Raw genomic sequence first — 27,029 nt, forward strand, 5'->3', positions numbered from 1 at the left:
AATAGACAGATTGAAGAAATGCCATGGCAAAACCAAAAGGAGGAAAAATTATGACTAATTGATATTAAAAACCTCAGCACTGGTTCATTTCTGATAGAGTTTTCCCCAAGCTAACTTCAAACAACAGGTACTGTAGTTGACGAGATAAGTCAAATCTGACAAAAGCCAACATACAATCTTCAGTGAAAAAACACTGACTGGTAAAAACCCTCTCAACATCTTCCCACCTAAACGCACAGGTGCTATGTAGATGAGGTGGCCGAGTGGTTAAGGCGATGGACTGCTAATCCATTGTGCTCTGCATGCATGGGTTCGAATCCCATCCTCGTCGGATTAATCTGCTTCTTCTTTCGTGTTGAATGGTTTGGTTTTCATTTTTAACCCAAGCGGTGGACACTTCAAGCATGAAAGTTTACAATACTCCTGTGCTGCTATCAAACTTTGCAGAGTCAGATCTGTAAATCCACTGGTTTTAATTTGTAAAGCTTGATGCCATCCTATATTCTGTAAAGAAAATTATATCCTCTAATTCCTTTTAAAGTGTTTCAACAGCAGAGAATTTTTTTTCTCAATTGCACTATATTAGGGCTATGGGAAATTAATATTTGATGACAAGCAAGAGTAAAAGTCCTCTTTTTGGGGTAAAAACCCACAAAATGAGATGAAGAATAGAAAGCACTGCTGACATTCAAAATCAAGATTTTCCTTTTACTAAATAGGCTCTTTGACCAACTAAGCCAAAGGACAAACAGGTGAAAAACATTAAAAAGCCTGCTTAGAGAGTTAAACAGCCCTAAACTGAGATAAAGAAGGAAAAGGACTGCTGGCATTCAAATTCAAGATTTTCCATTTACTAAATAGGCTCTTTGACCAACTAAGACAAAGGACAAACAGGTGTGATACATTAGAAAGCCTGCTTAGAGAGTTAAACAGCCCTAAACTGAGATAAAGAAGGAAGAGGACTGCTGGCATTCAAATTCAAGATTTTCTGTTTACTAAACAGGCTCTTTGACCAACCATGACAAAGGACAAACAGGTGTGATACATTAGAAAGCCTGCTTAGAGAGTTAAGAAGCCCCAAACTGACATAAAGAAAGAATAGCACTGCTGGCATTCAAATTCAAGATTTTCTGTTTACTAAACAGGCTCTTTGACCAACTAAGAAAAAGGACATAAAGGTGAGATACATTGGATAAACGGATTAGAGATGCATAGAAAGGAGGCATTTCAAAACTAAATAAACTGGTTTTACATTGTCATGCTTGAAGCCATCTTTCTTCCTTTATATCTCTTAGATAGAAGAGATTTTTAATCTCACAATTGCACTATCAGTCGCAAGTGAAACACCTATTTTTAAGATAGGAAGCTTCTTTGTGAGGAGATGAAAACAAGGCACTGCTGAGATTCAAACTCAGGATCTCCTGTTTACTAGACAGGCGCTTTAACCAACTAAGCCACAGCACCAGAAGATGGCATGCATTTGAAATCCAAGGAAGATTGAAGCACCAATCGAACATTCAACTGGTTAGCGCAGCAAAACATTATTGAGCTTGAGTTCCATTCCACGTAGAGCAGAAACATGGAATAAGATTTCAATCTCAGTCATAACACTTAAGAAGCCAAGTAAATTTTGAAGAGCATTCATTTAAAAGACTGACAAATTTACAGAAGCTGTATCGAGGACAAAGGCTTTGAAGTTTTGCAATTGAATGAGCCATCTTTTAGCACAGCTGAAATTTGGGACTTGTTTTGCTTCCAAGTTATGACACAGAATAGACAGATTGAAGAAATGCCATGGCAAAACCAAAAGGAGGAAAAATTATGACTAATTGATAATAAAACCTCAGCACTGGTTCATTTCTGATAGAGTTTTCCCCAAGCTAACTTCAAACAACAGGCACTGTAGTTGACGAGATAAGGCAACTCTGACAAAAGCCAACATACAATCTTCAGTGAAAAAACTCTGACTGGTAAAAACCCTCTCAACATCTTCCCACCTAAACGCACGTGCTCTATGTAGAAGAGGTGGACGAGTGGTTAAGGTGATGGACTGCTAATCCATTGTGCTCTGCATGCATGGGTTCGAATCCCATCCTCGTCGGATTAATCTGCTTCTTCTTTTGTTTTGAATGGTTTGGTTTTCATTTTTAACCCAAGCGGTGGACACTTCAAGCATGAAAGTTTACAATACTCCTGTGCTGCTATCAAACTTTGCAGAGTCAGATCTGTAAATCCACTCGTTTTAACTTGTAAAGCTTGATGCCATCCTATATTCTGTAAAGAAAATTATATCCTCTAATTCCTTTTAAAGTGTTTCAACAGCAGAGAATTTTTTTTCTCAATTGCACTATATTAGAGCTATGGGAAATTAATATTTGATGACAAGCAAGAGTAAAAGTCCTCTTTTTGGGGTAAAAACCCACAAAATGAGATGAAGAATAGAAAGCACTGCTGACATTCAAAATCAAGATTTTCCTTTTACTAAATAGGCTCTTTGACCAACTAAGCCAAAGGACAAACAGGTGAAAAACATTAAAAAGCCTGCTTAGAGAGTTAAACAGCCCTAAACTGAGATAAAGAAGGAAAAGGACTGCTGGCATTCAAATTCAAGATTTTCCATTTACTAAATAGGCTCTTTGACAAACTAAGACAAAGGACAAACAGGTGTGATACATTAGAAAGCCTGCTTAGAGAGTTAAACAGCCCTAAACTGAGATAAAGAAGGAAGAGGACTGCTGGCATTCAAATTCAAGATTTTCTGTTTACTAAACAGGCTCTTTGACCAACTATGACAAAGGACAAACAGGTGTGATACATTAGAAAGCCTGCTTAGAGAGTTAAGAAGCCCCAAACTGACATAAAGAAAGAATAGCACTGCTGGCATTCAAATTCAAGATTTTCTGTTTACTAAACAGGCTCTTTGACCAACTAAGCCAAAGGACATAAAGGTGAGATACATTGGATAAATGGATTAGAGATGCATAGAAAGGAGGCATTTCAAAACTAAATCAACTGGTTTTACATTGTCATGCTTGAAGCCATCTTTCTTCCTTTATATCTCTTAGATAGAAGAGATTTTTAATCTCACAATTGCACTATCAGTCGCAAGTGAAACACCTATTTTTAAGATAGGAAGCTTCTTTGTAAGGAGATGAAAACAAGGCACTGCTGAGATTCGATCTCAGGATCTCCTGTTTACTAGACAGGTACTTTAACCAACTAAGCCACAGCACCAGAAAATGGCATGCATTTGAAATCCAAGGAAGATTGAAGCATCAATCGAACATTCAACTGGTTAGCGCAGCAAAACAATATTGAGCTTGAGTTCCATTCCACGTAGAGCAGAAACATGGAATAAGATTTCAATCTCAGTCATAACACTTAAGAAGCCAAGTAAATTTTGAAGAGCATTCACTTAAAAGACTGACAAATTTATAGAAGCTGTATCGAGGACAAAGGCTTTGAAGTTTTGCAATTGAATGAGCCATCTTTTAGCACAGCTGAAATTTGGGACTTGTTTTGCTTCCAAGTTATGACACAGAATAGACAGATTGAAGAAATGCCATGGCAAAACCAAAAGGAGGAAAAATTATGACTAATTGATATTAAAAACCTCAGCACTGGTTCATTTCTGATAGAGTTTTCCCCAAGCTAACTTCAAACAACAGGCACTGTAGTTGACGAGATAAGTCAAATCTGACAAAAGCCAACATACAATCTTCAGTGAAAAAACACTGACTGGTAAAAACCCTCTCAACATCTTCCCACCTAAACGCACATGTGCTATGTAGACGAGGTGGCCGAGTGGTTAAGGCGATGGACTGCTAATCCATTGTGCTCTGCATGCATGGGTTCGAATCTCGTCGTCGGAGATACATTGGATAAACGGATTAGAGATGCATAGAAAGGAGGCATTTCAAAACTAAATCAACTGGTTTTACATTGTCATGCTTGAAGCCATCTTTCAACCAGGGGAAGAGTCTTGAGGAGATCATTTGCATATTCCCAGTGCCTTCTGGGGTAAGTGAAGAGTCTCCGCGAGCTCAACGATCACTGGGTTTTGGCCGTTGCAGCTGAAAAGAGGAAATCGGAAAACCAGGGGAAGAGTCTTGAGGAGATCATTTGCATATTCCCAGTGCCTTCTGGGATAAGTGAAGAGTCTCCGCGAGCTCAACGATCACTGGGTTTTGGCCGTTGCAGCTGAAAAGAGGAAATCGGAAAAACCGCACGCCGAATTTTGGCTCATCTTTCATCGTTTTTAAGAAATCTCAAGATGGAAGAGGCCAGGAGCCATTTGGTGAGCTGCATTTCTTGCTACATGTTCACAGACTTACCAGTGGAAAAGCCAAACTTCACATGCCACAAATGCAAGCTTGTGTCCCTGTTGGAGGAAAAGTTGCAAAATCTCGAAGAGAGGTTGGCTACGTTGAAGATCATTAAGGAAGGTGAAGAGTTCTTGGACAGAGCAGAATTATCTCTTCATGTTACAGAAAGAGAAGAAATTCGAAGTGCACCTGAAGAAACAGAGGAATGGAGACATGTGACCCAGAGAAGCAGGAGGATCAGGAGGCAGTCAGCACCCATACTGCTCAGAAACCAGTACCAGGCTCTCACGCAGGAAAATGATGAAGAAATACATCAGGATAAGACTTTGCCAACAAACAGCAACCTTGTACGCCTTCAGAGTCCTCCTGGATGGAGAAAGAAAAATGTTGTGAAGAAGAAACGGAGAGTGGTGGTCATGGGGGATTCCCTTTTGAGAGGAACAGAGGCAGCTATCTGCAGACCGGATATAACTTCAAGAGAAATGTGCTGTCTTCCAGGTGCAAAAATTAAAGATGTGTCTGACAGGATATCAGGACTCTTCAGACCTACAGATGACTACCCATTCCTGCTACTACATGTGGGGACAAATGACACCACAAGAAACGACCTGGAAACCATCTGCAGAGACTTTGAAGACTTAGGCAAGAAAGTGAAAGAACTGGGAGCGCAGGTGGTCTTCTCTTCCATCCTCCCAGTGGATGGCCATGGACCAAGGAGGTGGAATAAGATTCTGCAGGTGAACAACTGGCTACGTCGATGGTGCCGTCAGCAACGATTTGGATTTCTGGATCACGGAGTGAACTACTTATACGATGGACTACTTGCTAGAGATGGGGTGCACCTTACGAAGACTGGAAAGCATGTATTTGGAAGTCGCCTTGCTACACTTGTAAGGAGAGCTTTAAACTAGAACAACATGGGAAGGGAAGCAAAAGACCAGAAAAAGCCATACACCTGACAAATGCTATTGAGAACTCTGCTAATAGAAGTGGAAAGGAAGAACAAAGACGAAAGAATCTAATTAATAAAAATATTGGAGAAAGAGAAACCAATCACAAACTAAAATGTTTCTATACTAATGCACAAAGCATGGGCAACAAACAAGGAGAATTGGAACTACTAACACAGGAAAAGAAATATGATGTCATTGGAATCACTGAAACTTGGTGGGACAATACACATGATTGGAATACAAGACTAGAAGGATACAACTTATTTGCAAGAAACAGACTTGATAAACGAGGAGGGGGTGTTGCATTGTATGTTAGAAACGCGTATATCTGCACAGAGATTGAAGCTTCAGAGACTGGGAGTTCTGTGGAAACTGTTTGGGTAAGAATACAAGGACAGAACAATGGAAAGGACACCATTGTAGGCATTTACTACAGGCCGCCTGTGCAAGCTGAAGATATGGATGAACTCTTTATGCATCAAATGGCCAAGTTCTCCAAAAAATATGACATAGTTGTCATGGGAGATTTCAACTATCCAGACATTTGTTGGGAATCTCTCTCAGGCAAAACTAACAGGTCAAGGAAATTCTTATCCTCTCTTGCTGACAACTTTATCTTCCAAAAGGTAGGGGAGAAAACAAGGGGAACTGCTACCTTGGATCTAATCCTTATAAACAGGGAGGAAATGGTTGAGGAGGTAAAAGTGGCTGGAACCCTAGGAGGTAGCGACCATGCTATTTTAGAATTTTGGATAACTAGAGGCGGAAGACCTGTGAAGACTCAGACGTCAAGGTTAGATTTCAGAAAGGCAGATTTTAAGGGATTCAGAAAGATAATTGGAGGGATCCAATGGCTGGATATCCTTAAAGACAAAAATGTCCAGGAAGGATGGGAAATCTTGAAAAATGAAATTCTCAAAGCACAGTTGTTAACAATTCCGAAAAGAGGGAAGAATAGGAAGCATTTAAGGAAACCAGGATGGGTGAACACAGAACTTAAGCACATGCTAAAAAGGAAGAAAAAAATGTTTATAAAATGGAAAGAGGGAGGCATATCTAAAGAAGAATATAATGCTGTCTGCAGAATCAGCAGGGCACAAATCAGATTAGCTAAAGCTGAAAATGAATTGAGGCTTGCAAGAGATGTCAAAAGCAATAATAAAGGATTTTGGGGATATGTCAAAAGTAAAAGAAAAGTCAAAGATGCTATAGGATTTTTACAGGATGAAAATGATGAAATGGTAAGACAGGATGTTGAGAAGGCTGAACTTTTAAATTCCTATTTTGCATCTGTTTTCTCTCAGAAAGGAAATGTAACACCAACTGTTATTCACTGTCCTATTAAGGGAATAGAAGAAACCAGGATATCTATAAACAGAAAGATAGTGAGGAAACACTTAGCTAACCTAAATGAATTCAAGTCTCCAGGTCCAGATGAATTACACCCCAGAGTACTGAAGGAGATAGCAGAAGAAATTTCTGAACCACTCTCCATAATCTTTGAAAATTCTTGGAGAACAGGAGAAGTGCCAGAAGACTGGAGAAGAGCAAATGTTGTTCCTATCTTCAAAAAGGGGAAGAAGGTGGACCCAGGCAACTATAGGCCGGTGAGTCTGACTTCTATACCAGGAAAGATCTTTGAACAAATTATTAAACAACATTTAAGTCAATACCTGGATAAGAATGAAGTGATCAAACAGAGTCAGCATGGGTTTGTAACTAATAAGTCATGTCAGACTAACTTAATTTCCTTCTATGACGGTATCACTGATTGGGTGGATCAAGGAAATGCTGTAGATATAGTATATCTTGACTTCAGCAAAGCATTTGACAAAGTCTCTCATACAATCCTTATTGAAAAAATGACTAAGTATGGAATGGACAAGGCAACTGTTAGGTGGATTCATAGCTGGCTTAGTGATCGGACCCAAAGAGTGGTCGTAAATGGCTGCACATCCAGTTGGAAGAATGTCTCAAGTGGGGTACCACAGGGCTCTGTCCTGGGCCCTGTATTGTTCAACATCTTTATCAACGATTTAGATGAAGGAATTGAGGGTAAACTGATTAAATTTGCTGATGACACAAAGCTAGGAGGGATAGCTAATACTAGAGAAGAGAGAGAGAGGATTCAAAAAGATTTAAATAAACTGGAGAAGTGGGCAGTAACTAACAGAATGGTTTTTAACAGGGAGAAATGCAAAGTACTACATCTGGGCAATAAAAATGAAAAAAGCATATATAGAATGGGAGGAATAGGGCTAAGTGACAGCACATGTGAAAAAGACTTGGGTATACTAATAGATCACAGACTGAATATGAGTCAACAGTGTGATGCAGCAGCAAAAAAGGCAAATGCAGTTCTAGGATGTATTAACAGAAGCATACAGTCTAGATCACGTGAAGTCATTATTTCCCTCTACTCCTCTTTGGTCAGACCTCATCTGGAATATTGTGTCCAGTTTTGGGCACCACATTTTAAAAAAGACATCAACAAACTGGAGCAAGTTCAGAAAAGAGCGACCAGAATGGTGACCGGTCTGCAAACCCTGTCTTATGAGGAAAGGTTGCAGGATTTGGGAATGTTTAGTTTGCAAAAGAGAAGACTGAGAGGAGACTTAATTGCTGTCTACAAATATCTAAAGGGCTGTCACATTGTAGAAGGATCAACTTTATTCTCATTTGCACAAGGAAAGACTAGAAGCAATGGGATGAAACTGAATGGGAGGAGACACAGATTAGATATTAGAAAAAACTTTTTGACAATTAGAGTGATCAATGAGTGGAACAGGCTGCCACGAGAAGTGGTGAGTTCTCCTTCAATGGAAGTCTTCAAACAGAGGCTGGACAGACATCTAACTGGGATGATTTAGCGAATCCTGCTTTGAGCAGGGGGTTGGACCAGATGGCCAGGAGGTCCCTTCCAACTCTACGATTCTATGATTCTTCCTTTATATCTCTTAGATAGAAGAGATTTTTAATCTCACAATTGCACTATCAGTCGCAAGTGAAACACCTATTTTTAAGATAGGAAGCTTCTTTGTAAGGAGATGAAAACTAGGCACTGCTGAGATTCGAACTCAGGATCTCCTGTTTACTAGACAGGCGCTTTAACCAACTAAGCCACAGCACCAGAAGATGGCATGCATTTGAAATCCAAGGAAGATTGAAGCACCAATCAAACATTCAACTGGTTAGCGCAGCAAAACATTATTGAGCTTGAGTTCCATTCCACATAGAGCAGAAACATGGAATAAGATTTCAATCTCAGTCATAACACTTAAGAAGCCAAGTAAATTTTGAAGAGCATTCATTTAAAAGACTGACAAATTTACAGAAGCTGTATCGAGGACAAAGGCTTTGAAGTTTTGCAATTGAATGAGCCATCTTTTAGCACAGCTGAAATTTGGGACTTGTTTTGCTTCCAAGTTATGACACAGAATAGACAGATTGAAGAAATGCCATGGCAAAAGCAAAAGGAGGAAAAATTATGACTAATTGATATTAAAAACCTCAGCACTGGTTCATTTCTGATAGAGTTTTCCCCAAGCTAACTTCAAACAACAGGCACTGTAGTTGACGAGATAAGGCAACTCTGACAAAAGCCAACATACAATCTTCAGTGAAAAAACACTGACTGGTAAAAACCCTCTCAACATCTTCCCACCTAAACGCACAGGTGCTATGTAGACGAGGTGGCCGAGTGGTTAAGGCGAAGGACTGCTAATCCATTGTGCTCTGCATGCATGGGTTCGAAGCCCATCCTCGTCGGATTAATCTGCTTCTTCTTTCGTGTTGAATGGTTTGGTTTTCATTTTTAACCCAAGCGGTGGACACTTCAAGCATGAAAGTTTACAATACGCCTGTGCTGCTATCAAACTTAGCAGAGTCAGATCTGTAAATCCACTTGTTTTAATTTGTAAAGTTTGATGCCATCCTATATTCTGTAAAGAAAATTATATCCTCTAATTCCTTTTAAAGTGTTTCAACAGCAGAGAATTTTTTTTCTCAATTGCACTATATTAGGGCTGTGGGAAATTAATATTTGATGACAAACAAGAGTAAAAGTCCTCTTTTTGGGGTAAAAACCCACAAAATGAGATGAAGAATAGAAAGCACTGCCGACATTCAAAATCAAGATTTTCCATTTACTAAATAGGCTCTTTGACCAACTAAGCCAAAGGACAAACAGGTGTGATACATTAGAAAGCCTGCTTAGAGAGTTAAACAGCCCTAAAATGAGATAAAGAAGGAAGAGGACTGCTGGCATTCAAATTCAAAATTTTCTGTTTACTAAACAGGCTCTTTGACCAACTAAGACAAAGGACAAACAGGTGTGATACATTAGAAAGCCTGCTTAGAGAGTTAAGAAGCCCCAAACTGACATAAAGAAAGAATAGCACTGCTGGCATTCAAATTCAAGATTTTCTGTTTACTAAACAGGCTCTTTGACCAACTAAGACAAAGTACAAACAGGTGTGATTCATTAGAAAGCCTGCATAGAGAGTTAAGAAGCCCCAAACTGACATAAAGAAAGAATAGCACTGCTGGCATTCAAATTCAAGATTTTCTGTTTACTAAACAGGCTCTTTGACCAACTAAGCCAAAGGACATAAAGGTGAGAGACATTGGATAAACGGATTAGAGATGCATAGAAAGGATTCATTTCAAAACTAAATCAACTGGTTTTACATTGTCAAGCTTGAAGCCATCTTTCTTCCTTTATATCTCTTAGATAGAAGAGATTTTTAATCTCACAATTGCACTATCAGTCGCAAGTGAAACACCTATTTTTAAGATAGGAAGCTTCTTTGTGAGGAGATGAAAACAAGGCACTGCTGAGATTCGAACTCAGGATCTCCTGTTTACTAGACAGGCGCTTTAACCAACTAAGCCACAGAACCTGTAGATGGCATGGATATGAAATCCAGGGAAGATTGAAGCACCAATCGAACATTCAACTGGTTAGTGCAGCAAAACAATATTGAGCTTGAGTTCCATTCCACGTAGAGCAGAAACATGGAATAAGATTTCAATCTCAGTCATAACACTTAAGAAGCCAAGTAAATTTTGAAGAGCATTCATTTAAAAGACTGACAAATTTACAGAAGCTGTATCGAGGACAAAGGCTTTGAAGTTTTGCAATTGAATGAGCCATCTTTTAGCACAGCTGAAATTTGGGACTTGTTTTGCTTCCAAGTTATGACACAGAATAGACAGATTGAAGAAATGCCATGGCAAAAGCAAAAGGAGGAAAAATTATGACTAATTGATATTAAAAACCTCAGCACTGGTTCATTTCTGATAGAGTTTTCCCCAAGCTAACTTCAAACAACAGGCACTGTAGTTGACGAGATAAGGCAACTCTGACAAAAGCCAACATACAATCTTCAGTGAAAAAACACTGACTGGTAAAAACCCTCTCAACATCTTCCCACCTAAACGCACAGGTGCTATGTAGACGAGGTGGCCGAGTGGTTAAGGCGAAGGACTGCTAATCCATTGTGCTCTGCATGCATGGGTTTGAATCCCATCCTCGTCGGATTAATCTGCTTCTTCTTTCGTGTTGAATGGTTTGGTTTTCATTTTTAACCCAAGCGGTGGACACTTCATGCATGAAAGTTTACAATACGCCTGTGCTGCTATCAAACTTTGCAGAGTCAGATCTGTAAATCCACTTGTTTTAATTTGTAAAGTTTGATGCCATCCTATATTCTGTAAAGAAAATTATATCCTCTAATTCCTTTTAAAGTGTTTCAACAGCAGAGAATTTTTTTTCTCAATTGCACTATATTAGGGCTGTGGGAAAATAATATTTGATGACAAACAAGAGTAAAAGTCCTCTTTTTGGGGTAAAAACCCACAAAATGAGATGAAGAATAGAAAGCACTGCTGACATTCAAAATCAAGATTTTCCATTTACTAAATAGGCTCTTTGACAAACTAAGCCAAAGGACAAACAGGTGTGATACATTAGAAAGCCTGCTTAGAGAGTTAAACAGCCCTAAAATGAGATAAAGAAGGAAGAGGACTGCTGGCATTCAAATTCAAAATTTTCTGTTTACTAAACAGGCTCTTTGACCAACTAAGACAAAGGACAAACAGGTGTGATACATTAGAAAGCCTGCTTAGAGAGTTAAGAAGCCCCAAACTGACATAAAGAAAGAATAGCACTGCTGGCATTCAAATTCAAGATTTTCTGTTTACTAAACAGGCTCTTTGACCAACTAAGCCAAAGGACATAAAGGTGAGAGACATTGGATAAACGGATTAGAGATGCATAGAAAGGAGGCATTTCAAAACAAAAGCAACTGGTTTTACATTGTCATGCTTGAAGCCATCTTTCTTCCTTTATATCTCATAGATAGAAGAGATTTTTAATCTCACAATTGCACTATCAGTCGCAAGTGAAACACCTATTTTTAAGATAGGAAGCTTCTTTGTGAGGAGATGAAAACAAGGCACTGCTGAGATTCGAACTCAGGATCTCCTGTTTACTAGACAGGCGCTTTAACCAACTAAGCCACAGCACCTGAAGATGGCATGGATTTGAAATCCAGGGAAGATTGAAGCACCAATCGAACATTCAACTGGTTAGCGCAGCAAAACAATATTGAGCTTGAGTTCCATTCCACGTAGAGCAGAAACATGGAATAAGATTTCAATCTCAGTCATAACACTTAAGAAGCCAAGTAAATTTTGAAGAGCATTCATTTAAAAGACTGACAAATTTACAGAAGCTGTATCGAGGACAAAGGCTTTGAAGTTTTGCAATTGAATGAGCCATCTTTTAGCACAGCTGAAATTTGGGACTTGTTTTGCTTCCAAGTTATGACACAGAATAGACAGACTGAAGAAATGCCATGGCAAAACCAAAAGGAGGAAAAATTATGACTAATTGATATTAAAAACCTCAGCACTGGTTCATTTCTGATAGAGTTTTCCCCAAGCTATCTTCAAACAACAGGCACTGTAGTTGACGAGATAAGGCAACTCTGACAAAAGCCAACATACAATCTTCAGTGAAAAAACACTGACTGGTAAAAACCCTCTCAACATCTTCCCACCTAAACGTACAGGTGCTATGTAGAAGAGGTGGCCGAGTGGTTAAGGCGATGGACTGCTAATCCATTGTGCTCTGCATGCATGGGTTTGAATCCCATCCTCGTCGGATTAATCTGCTTCTTCTTTCGTGTTGAATGGTTTGGTTTTCATTTTTAACCCAAGCGGTGGACACTTCAAGCATGAAAGTTTACAATACGCCTGTGCTGCTATCAAACTTTGCAGAGTCAGATCTGTAAATCCACTTGTTTTAACTTGTAAAGCTTGATGCCATCCTATATTCTGTAAAGAAAATTATATCCTCTAATTCCTTTTAAAGTGTTTCAACAGCAGAGAATTTTTTTTCTCAATTGCACTATATTAGGGCTGTGGGAAATTAATATTTGATGACAAACAAGAGTAAAAGTCCTCTTTTTGGGGTAAAAACCCACAAAATGAGATGAAGAATAGAAAGCACTGCTGACATTCAAAATCAAGATTTTCCATTTACTAAATAGGCTCTTTGACCAACTAAGCCAAAGGACAAACAGGTGTGATACATTAGAAAGCCTGCTTAGAGAGTTAAACAGCCCTAAAATGAGATAAAGAAGGAAGAGGACTGCTGGCATTCAAATTCAAAATTTTCTGTTTACTAAACAGGCTCTTTGACCAACTAAGACAAAGGACAAACAGGTGTGATACATTAGAAAGCCTGCTTAGAGAGTTAAGAAGCCCCAAACTGACATAAAGAAAGAATAGCACTGCTGGCATTCAAATTCAAGATTTTCTGTTTACTAAACAGGCTCTTTGACCAACTAAGCCAAAGGACATAAAGGTGAGAGACATTGGATAAACGGATTAGAGATGCATAGAAAGGAGGCATTTCAAAACAAAAGCAACTGGTTTTACATTGTCATGCTTGAAGCCATCTTTCTTCCTTTATATCTCATAGATAGAAGAGATTTTTAATCTCACAATTGCACTATCAGTCGCAAGTGAAACACCTATTTTTAAGATAGGAAGCTTCTTTGTGAGGAGATGAAAACAAGGCACTGCTGAGATTCGAACTCAGGATCTCCTGTTTACTAGACAGGCGCTTTAACCAACTAAGCCACAGCACCTGAAGATGGCATGGATTTGAAATCCAGGGAAGATTGAAGCACCAATCGAACATTCAACTGGTTAGCGCAGCAAAACAATATTGAGCTTGAGTTCCATTCCACGTAGAGCAGAAACATGGAATAAGATTTCAATCTCAGTCATAACACTTAAGAAGCCAAGTAAATTTTGAAGAGCATTCATTTAAAAGACTGACAAATTTACAGAAGCTGTATCGAGGACAAAGGCTTTGAAGTTTTGCAATTGAATGAGCCATCTTTTAGCACAGCTGAAATTTGGGACTTGTTTTGCTTCCAAGTTATGACACAGAATAGACAGACTGAAGAAATGCCATGGCAAAACCAAAAGGAGGAAAAATTATGACTAATTGATATTAAAAACCTCAGCACTGGTTCATTTCTGATAGAGTTTTCCCCAAGCTAACTTCAAACAACAGGCACTGTAGTTGACGAGATAAGGCAACTCTGACAAAAGCCAACATACAATCTTCAGTGAAAAAACACTGACTGGTAAAAACCCTCTCAACATCTTCCCACCTAAACGTACAGGTGCTATGTAGAAGAGGTGGCCGAGTGGTTAAGGCGATGGACTGCTAATCCATTGTGCTCTGCATGCATGGGTTTGAATCCCATCCTCGTCGGATTAATCTGCTTCTTCTTTCGTGTTGAATGGTTTGGTTTTCATTTTTAACCCAAGCGGTGGACACTTCAAGCATGAAAGTTTACAATACGCCTGTGCTGCTATCAAACTTTGCAGAGTCAGATCTGTAAATCCACTTGTTTTAACTTGTAAAGCTTGATGCCATCCTATATTCTGTAAAGAAAATTATATCCTCTAATTCCTTTTAAAGTGTTTCAACAGCAGAGAATTTTTTTTCTCAATTGCACTATATTAGGGCTGTGGGAAATTAATATTTGATGACAAACAAGAGTAAAAGTCCTCTTTTTGGGGTAAAAACCCACAAAATGAGATGAAGAATAGAAAGCACTGCTGACATTCAAAATCAAGATTTTCCATTTACTAAATAGGCTCTTTGACCAACTAAGCCAAAGGACAAACAGGTGTGATACATTAGAAAGCCTGCTTAGAGAGTTAAACAGCCCTAAAATGAGATAAAGAAGGAAGAGGACTGCTGGCATTCAAATTCAAAATTTTCTGTTTACTAAACAGGCTCTTTGACCAACTAAGACAAAGGACAAACAGGTGTGATACATTAGAAAGCCTGCTTAGAGAGTTAAGAAGCCCCAAACTGACATAAAGAAAGAATAGCACTGCTGGCATTCAAATTCAAGATTTTCTGTTTACTAAACAGGCTCTTTGACCAACTAAGACAAAGTACAAACAGGTGTGATTCATTAGAAAGCCTGCATAGAGAGTTAAGAAGCCCCAAACTGACATAAAGAAAGAATAGCACTGCTGGCATTCAAATTCAAGATTTTCTGTTTACTAAACAGGCTCTTTGACCAACTAAGCCAAATGACATAAAGGTGAGAGACATTGGATAAACGGATTAGAGATGCATAGAAAGGATTCATTTCAAAACTAAATCAACTGGTTTTACATTGTCATGCTTGAAGCCATCTTTCTTCCTTTATATCTCTTAGATAGAAGAGATTTTTAATCTCACAATTGCACTATCAGTCGCAAGTGAAACACCTATTTTTAAGATAGGAAGCTTCTTTGTGAGGAGATGAAAACAAGGCACTGCTGAGATTCGAACTCAGGATCTTCTGTTTACTAGACAGGCACTTTAACCAACTCAGCCACAGCACCAGAAGATGTCATGCATTTGAAATCCAAGGAAGATTGAAGCACCAATCGAACATTCAACTGGTTAGCGCAGCAAAACAATATTGAGCTTGAGTTCCATTCCACGTAGAGCAGAAACATGGATTAAGATTTCAATCTCAGTCATAACACTTAAGAAGCCAAGTAAATTTTGAAGAGCATTCATTAAAAAGACTGACAAATTTACAGAAGCTGTATCGAGGACAAAGGCTTTCAAGTTTTGCAATTGAATGAGCCATCTTTTAGCACAGCTGAAATTTGGGACTTGTTTTGCTTCCAAGTTATGACACAGAATAGACAGACTGAAGAAATGCCATGGCAAAACCAAAAGGAGGAAAAATTATGACTAATTGATATTAAAAACCTCAGCACTGGTTCATTTCTGATAGAGTTTTCCCCAAGCTAACTTCAAACAACAGGCACTGTAGTTGACGAGATAAGGCAACTCTGACAAAAGCCAACATACAATCTTCAGTGAAAAAACACTGACTGGTAAAAACCCTCTCAACATCTTCCCACCTAAACGTACAGGTGCTATGTAGAAGAGGTGGCCGAGTGGTTAAGGCGATGGACTGCTAATCCATTGTGCTCTGCATGCATGGGTTTGAATCCCATCCTCGTCGGATTAATCTGCTTCTTCTTTCGTGTTGAATGGTTTGGTTTTCATTTTTAACCCAAGCGGTGGACACTTCAAGCATGAAAGTTTACAATACGCCTGTGCTGCTATCAAACTTTGCAGAGTCAGATCTGTAAATCCACTTGTTTTAACTTGTAAAGCTTGATGCCATCCTATATTCTGTAAAGAAAATTATATCCTCTAATTCCTTTTAAAGTGTTTCAACAGCAGAGAATTTTTTTTCTCAATTGCACTATATTAGGGCTGTGGGAAATTAATATTTGATGACAAACAAGAGTAAAAGTCCTCTTTTTGGGGTAAAAACCCACAAAATGAGATGAAGAATAGAAAGCACTGCTGACATTCAAAATCAAGATTTTCCATTTACTAAATAGGCTCTTTGACCAACTAAGCCAAAGGACAAACAGGTGTGATACATTAGAAAGCCTGCTTAGAGAGTTAAACAGCCCTAAAATGAGATAAAGAAGGAAGAGGACTGCTGGCATTCAAATTCAAAATTTTCTGTTTACTAAACAGGCTCTTTGACCAACTAAGACAAAGGACAAACAGGTGTGATACATTAGAAAGCCTGCTTAGAGAGTTAAGAAGCCCCAAACTGACATAAAGAAAGAATAGCACTGCTGGCATTCAAATTCAAGATTTTCTGTTTACTAAACAGGCTCTTTGACCAACTAAGACAAAGTACAAACAGGTGTGATTCATTAGAAAGCCTGCATAGAGAGTTAAGAAGCCCCAAACTGACATAAAGAAAGAATAGCACTGCTGGCATTCAAATTCAAGATTTTCTGTTTACTAAACAGGCTCTTTGACCAACTAAGCCAAATGACATAAAGGTGAGAGACATTGGATAAACGGATTAGAGATGCATAGAAAGGATTCATTTCAAAACTAAATCAACTGGTTTTACATTGTCATGCTTGAAGCCATCTTTCTTCCTTTATATCTCTTAGATAGAAGAGATTTTTAATCTCACAATTGCACTATCAGTCGCAAGTGAAACACCTATTTTTAAGATAGGAAGCTTCTTTGTGAGGAGATGAAAACGAGGCACTGCTGAGATTCGAACTCAGGATCTCCTGTTTACGAGACAGGCACTTTAACCAACTAAGCCACAGCACCTGAAGATGGCATGCGTTTGAAATCCAAGGAAGATTGAAGCACCAATCGAACATTCAACTGGTTAGCGCAGCAAAACAATATTGAGCTTGAGTTCCATTCCACGTAGAGCAGAAACATGGAATAAGATTTCAATCTCAGTCATAACACTTAAGAAGCCAAGTAAATTTTGAAGAGCATTCATTTAAAAGACTGACAAATTTACAGAAGCTGTATCGAGGACAAAGGCTTTGAAGTTTTGCAATTGAATGAGCCATCTTTTAGCACAGCTGACATTTGGGACTTGTTTTGCTTCCAAGTTATGACACAGAATAGACAGACTGAAGAAATGCCGTGGCAAAACCAAAAGGAGGAAAAATTATGACTAATTGATATTAAAAACCTCAGCACTGGTTCATTTCTGATAGAGTTTTCCCCAAGCTAACTTCAAACAACAGGCACTGTAGTTGACGAGATAAGGCAACTCTGACAAAAGCCAACATACAATCTTCAGTGAAAAAACACTGTCTGGTAAAAACCCTCTCAACATCTTCCCACCTAAACGCACAGGTGCTATGTAGACGAGGTGGCCGAGTGGTTAAGGCGATGGACTGCTAATCCATTGTGCTCTGCATGCATGGGTTTGAATCCCATCCTCGTCAGATTAATCTGTTTCTTCTTTCGTGTTGAATGGTTTGATTTTCATTTTTAACCCAAGCGGTGGACACTTCAAGCATGAAAGTTTACAATACGCCTGTGCTGCTATCAAACTTTGCAGAGTCAGATCTGTAAATCCACTTGTTTTAATTTGTAAAGCTTGATGCCATCCTATATTCTGTAAAGAAAATTATATCCTCTAATTCCTTTTAAAGTGTTTCAACAGCAGAGAATTTTTTTTCTCAATTGCACTATATTAGGGCTGTGGGAAATTAATATTTGATGACAAACAAGAGTAAAAGTCCTCTTTTTGGGGTAAAAACCCACAAAATGAGATGAAGAATAGAAAGCACTGCTGACATTCAAAATCAAGATTTTCCATTTACTAAATAGGCTCTTTGACCAACTAAGCCAAAGGACAAACAGGTGTGATACATTAGAAAGCCTGCTTAGAGAGTTAAACAGCCCTAAACTGAGATAAAGAAGGAAGAGGACTGCTGGCATTCAAATTCAAGATTTTCTGTTTACTAAATAGGCTCTTTGACCAACTAAGCCAAAGGACAAACAGGTGTGATACATTAGAAAGCCTGCTTAGAGAGTTAAACAGCCCTAAAATGAGATAAAGAAGGAAGAGGACTGCTGGCATTCAAATTCAAAATTTTCTGTTTACTAAACAGGCTCTTTGACCAACTAAGACAAAGGACAAACAGGTGTGATACATTAGAAAGCCTGCTTAGAGAGTTAAGAAGCCCCAAACTGACATAAAGAAAGAATAGCACTGCTGGCATTCAAATTCAAGATTTTCTGTTTACTAAACAGGCTCTTTGACCAACTAAGACAAAGTACAAACAGGTGTGATACATTAGAAAGCCTGCATAGAGAGTTAAGAAGCCCCAAACTGACATAAAGAAAGAATAGCACTGCTGGCATTCAAATTCAAGATTTTCTGTTTACTGAACAGGCTCTTTGACCAACTAAGCCAAAGGACATAAAGGTGAGAGACATTGGATAAACGGATTAGAGATGCATAGAAAGGAGGCATTTCAAAACAAAAGCAACTGGTTTTACATTGTCATGCTTGAAGCCATCTTTCTTCCTTTATATCTCATAGATAGAAGAGATTTTTAATCTCACAATTGCACTATCAGTCGCAAGTGAAACACCTATTTTTAAGATAGGAAGCTTCTTTGTGAGGAGATGAAAACAAGGCACTGCTGAGATTCGAACTCAGGATCTCCTGTTTACTAGACAGGGACTTTAACCAACTAAGTCACAGCACCTGAAGATGGCATGCGTTTGAAATCCAAGGAAGATTGAAGCACCAATCGAACATTCAACTGGTTAGCGCAGCAAAACAATATTGAGCTTGAGTTCCATTCCACGTAGAGCAGAAACATGGAATAAGATTTCAATCTCAGTCATAACACTTAAGAAGCCAAGTAAATTTTGAAGAGCATTCATTTAAAAGACTGACAAATTTACAGAAGCTGTATCGAGGACAAAGGCTTTGAAGTTTTGCAATTGAATGAGCCATCTTTTAGCACAGCTGAAATTTGGGACTTGTTTTGCTTCCAAGTTATGACACAGAATAGACAGATTGAAGAAATGCCATGGCAAAACCAAAAGGAGGAAAAATTATGACTAATTGATATTAAAAACCTCAGCACTGGTTCATTTTTGATAGAGTTTTCCCCAAGCTAACTTCAAACAACAGGCACTGTAGTTGACGAGATAAGGCAACTCTGACAAAAGCCAACATACAATCTTCAGTGAAAAAACTCTGACTGGTAAAAACCCTCTCAACATCTTCCCACCTAAACGCAAGTGCTCTATGTAGACGAGGTGGACGAGTGGTTAAGGTGATGGACTGCTAATCCATTGTGCTCTGCGTGCATGGGTTTGAATCCCATCCTCGTCGGATTAATCTGCTTCTTCTTTTGTTTTGAATGGTTTGGTTTTCATTTTTAACCCAAGCGGTGGACACTTCAAGCATGAAAGTTTACAATACGCCTGTGCTGCTATCAAACTTTGCAGATTCAGATCTGTAAATCCACTTGTTTTAATTTGTAAAGCTTGATGCCATCCTATATTCTGTAAAGAAAATTATATCCTCTAATTCCTTTTAAAGTGTTTCAACAGCAGAGAATTTTTTTTCTCAATTGCACTATATTAGGGCTGTGGGAAATTAATATTTGATGAGAAACAAGAGTAAAAGTCCTCTTTTTGGGGTAAAAACCCACAAAATGAGATGAAGAATAGAAAGCACTGCTGACATTCAAAATCAAGATTTTCCATTTACTAAATAGGCTCTTTGACCAACTAAGCCAAAGGACAAACAGGTGTGATACATTAGAAAGCCTGCTTAGAGAGTTAAACAGCCCTAAACTGAAATAAAGAAGGAAGAGGACTGCTGGCATTCAAATTCAAGATTTTCTGTTTACTAAATAGGCTCTTTGACCAACTAAGCCAAAGGACAAACAGGTGTGATACATTAGAAAGCCTGCTTAGAGAGTTAAACAGCCCTAAAATGAGATAAAGAAGGAAGAGGACTGCTGGCATTCAAATTCAAAATTTTCTGTTTACTAAACAGGCTCTTTGACCAACTAAGACAAAGTACAAACAGGTGTGATACATTAGAAAGCCTGCATAGAGAGTTAAGAAGCCCCAAACTGACATAAAGAAAGAATAGAACTGCTGGCATTCAAATTCAAGATTTTCTGTTTACTAAACAGGCTCTTTGACCAACTAAGCCAAAGGACATAAAGGTGAGAGACATTGGATAAACGGATTAGAGATGCATAGAAAGGAGGCATTTCAAAACAAAAGCAACTGGTTTTACATTGTCATGCTTGAAGCCATCTTTCTTCCTTTATATCTCATAGATAGAAGAGATTTTTAATCTCACAATTGCACTATCAGTCGCAAGTGAAACACCTATTTTTAAGATAGGAAGCTTCTTTGTGAGGAGATGAAAACAAGGAACTGCTGAGAGTCGAACTCAGGATCTCCTGTTTACTAGACAGGCGCTTTAACCAACTAAGCAACAGCACCAGAAGATGCCATGCATTTGAAATCCAAGGAAGATTGAAGCACCAATCGAACATTCAACTGGTTAGCGCAGCAAAACAATATTGAGCTTGAGTTCCATTCCACGTAGAGCAGAAACATGGAATAAGATTTCAATCTCAGTCATAACACTTAAGAAGCCAAGTAAATTTTGAAGAGCATTCATTTAAAAGACTGACAAATTTACAGAAGCTGTATCGAGGACAAAGGCTTTGAAGTTTTGCAATTGAATGAGCCATCTTTTAGCACAGCTGAAATTTGGGACTTGTTTTGCTTCCAAGTTATGACACAGAATAGACAGACTGAAGAAATGCCATGGCAAAACCAAAAGGAGGAAAAATTATGACTAATTGATATTAAAAACCTCAGCACTGGTTCATTTCTGATAGAGTTTTCCCCAAGCTAACTTCAAACAACAGGCACTGTAGTTGACGAGATAAGGCAACTCTGACAAAAGCCAACATACAATCTTCAGTGAAAAAACACTGTCTGGTAAAAACCCTCTCAACATCTTCCCACCTAAACGCACAGGTGCTATGTAGACGAGGTGGCCGAGTGGTTAAGGCGATGGACTGCTAATCCATTGTGCTCTGCATGCATGGGTTTGAATCCCATCCTCGTCGGATTAATCTGTTTATTCTTTCGTGTTGAATGGTTTGGTTTTCATTTTTAACCCAAGCGGTGGACACTTCAAGCATGAAAGTTTACAATACGCCTGTGCTGCTATCAAACTTTGCAGAGTCAGATCTGTAAATCCACTTGTTTTAATTTGTAAAGCTTGATGCCATCCTATATTCTGTAAAGAAAATTATATCCTCTAATTCCTTTTAAAGTGTTTCAACAGCAGAGAATTTTTTTTCTCAATTGCACTATATTAGGGCTGTGGGAAATTAATATTTGATGACAAACAAGAGTAAAAGTCCTCTTTTTGGGGTAAAAACCCACAAAATGAGATGAAGAATAGAAAGCACTGCTGACATTCAAAATCAAGATGTTCCATTTACTAAATAGGCTCTTTGACCAACTAAGCCAAAGGACAAACAGGTGTGATACATTAGAAAGCCTGCTTAGAGAGTTAAACAGCCCTAAACTGAGATAAAGAAGGAAGAGGACTGCTGGCATTCAAATTCAAGATTTTCTGTTTACTAAATAGGCTCTTTGACCAACTAAGCCAAAGGACAAACAGGTGTGATACATTAGAAAGCCTGCTTAGAGAGTTAAACAGCCCTAAAATGAGATAAAGAAGGAAGAGGACTGCTGGCATTCAAATTCAAAATTTTCTGTTTACTAAACAGGCTCTTTGACCAACTAAGACAAAGGACAAACAGGTGTGATACATTAGAAAGCCTGCTTAGAGAGTTAAGAAGCCCCAAACTGACATAAAGAAAGAATAGCACTGCTGGCATTCAAATTCAAGATTTTCTGTTTACTAAACAGGCTCTTTGACCAACTAAGACAAAGTACAAACAGGTGTGATACATTAGAAAGCCTGCATAGAGAGTTAAGAAGCCCCAAACTGACATAAAGAAAGAATAGCACTGCTGGCATTCAAATTCAAGATTTTCTGTTTACTGAACAGGCTCTTTGACCAACTAAGCCAAAGGACATAAAGGTGAGAGACATTGGATAAACGGATTAGAGATGCATAGAAAGGAGGCATTTCAAAACAAAAGCAACTGGTTTTACATTGTCATGCTTGAAGCCATCTTTCTTCCTTTATATCTCATAGATAGAAGAGATTTTTAATCTCACAATTGCACTATCAGTCGCAAGTGAAACACCTATTTTTAAGATAGGAAGCTTCTTTGTGAGGAGATGAAAACAAAGCACTGCTGAGATTCGAACTCAGGATTTCCTGTTTACTAGACAGGCACTTTAACCAACTAAGCCACAGCACCTGAAGATTGCATGCATTTGAAATCCAAGGAAGATTGAAGCACCAATCGAACATTCAACTGGTTAGCTCAGCAAAACAATATTGAGCTTGAGTTCCATTCCACGTAGAGCAGAAACATGGAATAAGATTTCAATCTCAGTCATAACACTTAAGAAGCCAAGTAAATTTTGAAGAGCATTCATTTAAAAGACTGACAAATTTACAGAAGCTGTATCGAGGACAAAGGCTTTGAAGTTTTGCAATTGAATGAGCCATCTTTTAGCACAGCTGAAATTTGGGACTTGTTTTGCTTCCAAGTTATGACACAGAATAGACAGACTGAAGAAATGCCATGGCAAAACCAAAAGGAGGAAAAATTATGACTAATTGATATTAAAAACCTCAGCACTGGTTCATTTCTGATAGAGTTTTCCCCAAGCTAACTTCAAACAACAGGCACTGTAGTTGACGAGATAAGGCAACTCTGACAAAAGCCAACATACAATCTTCAGTGAAAAAACACTGACTGGTAAAAACCCTCTCAACATCTTCCCACCTAAACGCACAGGTGCTATGTAGACGAGGTGGCCGAGTGGTTAAGGCGATGGACTGCTAATCCATTGTGCTCTGCATGCATGGGTTCGAATCCCATCCTCGTCGGATTAATCTGTTTCTTCTTTCGTGTTGAATGGTTTGGTTTTCATTTTTAACCCAAGCGGTGGACACTTCAAGCATGAAAGTTTACAATACGCCTGTGCTGCTATCAAACTTTGCAGAGTCAGATCTGTAAATCCACTTGTTTTAATTTGTAAAGCTTGATGCCATCCTATATTCTGTAAAGAAAATTATATCCTCTAATTCCTTTTAAAGTGTTTCAACAGCAGAGAATTTTTTTTCTCAATTGCACTATATTAGGGCTGTGGGAAATTAATATTTGATGACAAACAAGAGTAAAAGTCCTCTTTTTGGGGTAAAAACCCACAAAATGAGATGAAGAATAGAAAGCACTGCTGACATTCAAAATCAAGATTTTCCATTTACTAAATAGGCTCTTTGACCAACTAAGCCAAAGGACAAACAGGTGTGATACATTAGAAAGCCTGCTTAGAAAGTTAAACAGCCCTAAACTGAGATAAAGAAGGAAGAGGACTGCTGGCATTCAAATTCAAGATTTTCTGTTTACTAAATAGGCTCTTTGACCAACTAAGACAAAGGACAAACAGGTGTGATACATTAGAAAGCCTGCTTAGAGAATTAAACAGCCCTAAAATGAGATAAAGAAGGAAGAGGACTGCTGGCATTCAAATTCAAAATTTTCTGTTTACTAAACAGGCTCTTTGACCAACTAAGACAAAGGACAAACAGGTGTGATACATTAGAAAGCCTGCTTAGAGAGTTAAGAAGCCCCAAACTGACATAAAGAAAGAATAGCACTGCTGGCATTCAAATTCAAGATTTTCTGTTTACTAAACTGGCTCTTTGACCAACTAAGACAAAGTACAAACAGGTGTGATACATTAGAAAGCCTGCATAGAGAGTTAAGAAGCCCCAAACTGACATAAAGAAAGAATAGCACTGCTGGCATTCAAATTCAAGATTTTCTGTTTACTAAACAGGCTCTTTGACCAACTAAGCCAAAGGACATAAAGATGAGAGACATTGGATAAACGGATTAGAGATGCATAGAAAGGAGGCATTTCAAAACAAAAGCAACTGGTTTTACATTGTCATGCTTGAAGCCATCTTTCTTCCTTTAAATCTCATAGATAGAAGAGATTTTTTATCTCACAATTGCACTATCAGTCGCAAGTGAAACACCTATTTTTAAGATAGGAAGCTTCTTTGTGAGGAGATGAAAACAAGGCACTGCTGAGATTCGAACTCAGGATCTCCTGTTTACTAGACAGGGACTTTAACCAACTAAGTCACAGCACCTGAAGATGGCATGCATTTGAAATCCAAGGAAGATTGAAGCACCAATCGAACATTCAACTGGTTAGCGCAGCAAAACAATATTGAGCTTGAGTTCCATTCCACGTAGAGCAGAAACATGGAATAAGATTTCAATCTCAGTCATAACACTTAAGAAGCCAAGTAAATTTTGAAGAGCATTCATTTAAAAGACTGACAAATTTACAGAAGCTGTATCGAGGACAAAGGCTTTGAAGTTTTGCAATTGAATGAGCCATCTTTTAGCACAGCTGAAATTTGGGACTTGTTTTGCTTCCAAGTTATGACACAGAATAGACAGATTGAAGAAATGCCATGGCAAAACCAAAAGGAGGAAAAATTATGACTAATTGATATTAAAAACCTCAGCACTGGTTCATTTCTGATAGAGTTTTCCCCAAGCTAACTTCAAACAACAGGCACTGTAGTTGACGAGATAAGGCAATTCTGACAAAAGCCAACATACAATCTTCAGTGAAAAAACTCTGACTGGTAAAAACCCTCTCAACATCTTCCCACCTAAACGCAAGTGCTCGAGGTGGACGAGTGGTTAAGGTGATGGACTGCTAATCCATTGTGCTCTGCGTGCATGGGTTTGAATCCCATCCTCGTCGGATTAATCTGCTTCTTCTTTTGTTTTGAATGGTTTGGTTTTCATTTTTAACCCAAGCGGTGGACACTTCAAGCATGAAAGTTTACAATACGCCTGTGCTGCTATCAAACTTTGCAGATTCAGATCTGTAAATCCACTTGTTTTAATTTGTAAAGCTTGATGCCATCCTATATTCTGTAAAGAAAATTATATCCTCTAATTCCTTTTAAAGTGTTTCAACAGCAGAGAATTTTTTTTCTCAATTGCACTATATTAGGGCTGTGGGAAATTAATATTTGATGAGAAACAAGAGTAAAAGTCCTCTTTTTGGGGTAAAAACCCACAAAATGAGATGAAGAATAGAAAGCACTGCTGACATTCAAAATCAAGATTTTCCATTTACTAAATAGGCTCTTTGACCAACTAAGCCAAAGGACAAACAGGTGTGATACATTAGAAAGCCTGCTTAGAGAGTTAAACAGCCCTAAACTGAAATAAAGAAGGAAGAGGACTGCTGGCATTCAAATTCAAGATTTTCTGTTTACTAAATAGGCTCTTTGACCAACTAAGACAAAGGACAAACAGGTGTGATACATTAGAAAGCCTGCTTAGAGAGTTAAGAAGCCCCAAACTGACATAAAGAAAGAATAGCACTGCTGGCATTCAAATTCAAGATTTTCTGTTTACTAAACAGGCTCTTTGACCAACTAAGACAAAGTACAAACAGGTGTGATACATTAGAAAGCCTGCATAGAGAGTTAAGAAGCCCCAAACTGACATAAAGAAAGAATAGAACTGCTGGCATTCAAATTCAAGATTTTCTGTTTACTAAACAGGCTCTTTGACCAACTAAGCCAAAGGACATAAAGGTGAGAGACATTGGATAAACGGATTAGAGATGCATAGAAAGGAGGCATTTCAAAACAAAAGCAACTGGTTTTACATTGTCATGCTTGAAGCCATCTTTCTTCCTTTATATCTCATATATAGAAGAGATTTTTAATCTCACAATTGCACTATCAGTCGCAAGTGAAACACCTATTTTTAAGATAGGAAGCTTCTTTGTGAGGAGATGAAAACAAGCCACTGCTGAGATTCGAACTCAGGATCTTCTGTTTACTAGACAGGCACTTTAACCAACTAAGCCACAGCACCTGAAGATGGCATGCATTTGAAATCCAAGGAAGATTGAAGCACCAATCGAACATTCAACTGGTTAGCGCAGCAAAACAATATTGAGCTTGAGTTCCATTCCACGTAGAGCAGAAACATGGAATAAGATTTCAATCTCAGTCATAACACTTAAGAAGCCAAGTAAATTTTGAAGAGCATTCATTTAAAAGACTGACAAATTTACAGAAGCTGTATCGAGGACAAAGGCTTTGAAGTTTTGCAATTGAATGAGCCATCTTTTAGCACAGCTGAAATTTGGGACTTGTTTTGCTTCCAAGTTATGACACAGAATAGACAGACTGAAGAAATGCCATGGCAAAACCAAAAGGAGGAAAAATTATGACTAATTGATATTAAAAACCTCAGCACTGGTTCATTTCTGATAGAGTTTTCCCCAAGCTAACTTCAAACAACAGGCACTGTAGTTGACGAGATAAGGCAACTCTGACAAAAGCCAACATACAATCTTCAGTGAAAAAACACTGACTGGTAAAAACCCTCTCAACATCTTCCCACCTAAACGCACAGGTGCTATGTAGACGAGGTGGCCGAGTGGTTAAGGCGATGGACTGCTAATCCATTGTGCTCTGAATGCATGGGTTCGAATCCCATCCTCGTCGGATTAATCTGCTTCTTCTTTTGTGTTGAATGGTTTGGTTTTCATTTTTAACCCAAGCGGTGGACACTTCAAGCATGAAAGTTTACAATACTCCTGTGCTGCTATCAAACTTTGCAGAGTCAGATCTGTAAATCCACTGGT

General features: G+C 38.4%; 8 non-coding genes across 8 annotated transcripts; 4 read left to right on the forward strand and 4 right to left on the reverse strand.

Annotated features, from left to right (window-relative positions):
* The first annotated feature begins 249 nt into the window (after positions 1 to 249).
* Positions 250 to 331, forward strand: TRNAS-GCU (transfer RNA serine (anticodon GCU)). Its single transcript has one exon. It is a non-coding gene; the product is annotated as a tRNA-Ser (tRNA).
* Positions 332 to 8,334: 8,003 nt separating this feature from the next.
* TRNAT-AGU (transfer RNA threonine (anticodon AGU)) lies at positions 8,335 to 8,408 on the reverse strand. The gene has a single exon. It is a non-coding gene; the product is annotated as a tRNA-Thr (tRNA).
* A 3,326-nt stretch (positions 8,409 to 11,734) lies between these two features.
* On the reverse strand, positions 11,735 to 11,808 carry TRNAT-AGU (transfer RNA threonine (anticodon AGU)). Its single transcript has one exon. It is a non-coding gene; the product is annotated as a tRNA-Thr (tRNA).
* A 1,555-nt stretch (positions 11,809 to 13,363) lies between these two features.
* TRNAT-AGU (transfer RNA threonine (anticodon AGU)) lies at positions 13,364 to 13,437 on the reverse strand. Its single transcript has one exon. It is a non-coding gene; the product is annotated as a tRNA-Thr (tRNA).
* A 3,468-nt stretch (positions 13,438 to 16,905) lies between these two features.
* TRNAT-CGU (transfer RNA threonine (anticodon CGU)) lies at positions 16,906 to 16,979 on the reverse strand. Its single transcript has one exon. It is a non-coding gene; the product is annotated as a tRNA-Thr (tRNA).
* A 556-nt stretch (positions 16,980 to 17,535) lies between these two features.
* TRNAS-GCU (transfer RNA serine (anticodon GCU)) lies at positions 17,536 to 17,617 on the forward strand. The gene has a single exon. It is a non-coding gene; the product is annotated as a tRNA-Ser (tRNA).
* Positions 17,618 to 21,219: 3,602 nt separating this feature from the next.
* On the forward strand, positions 21,220 to 21,301 carry TRNAS-GCU (transfer RNA serine (anticodon GCU)). Its single transcript has one exon. It is a non-coding gene; the product is annotated as a tRNA-Ser (tRNA).
* A 1,831-nt stretch (positions 21,302 to 23,132) lies between these two features.
* Positions 23,133 to 23,214, forward strand: TRNAS-GCU (transfer RNA serine (anticodon GCU)). The gene has a single exon. It is a non-coding gene; the product is annotated as a tRNA-Ser (tRNA).
* Positions 23,215 to 27,029: the final 3,815 nt, after the last annotated feature.

This window comes from Dendrobates tinctorius, unplaced genomic scaffold, assembly GCF_039654945.1.
Source record: "Dendrobates tinctorius isolate UK_male_01 unplaced genomic scaffold, ASM3965494v1 ptg000254l, whole genome shotgun sequence".
NCBI classification, from domain to species: Eukaryota; Metazoa; Chordata; class Amphibia; order Anura; family Dendrobatidae; genus Dendrobates; species Dendrobates tinctorius.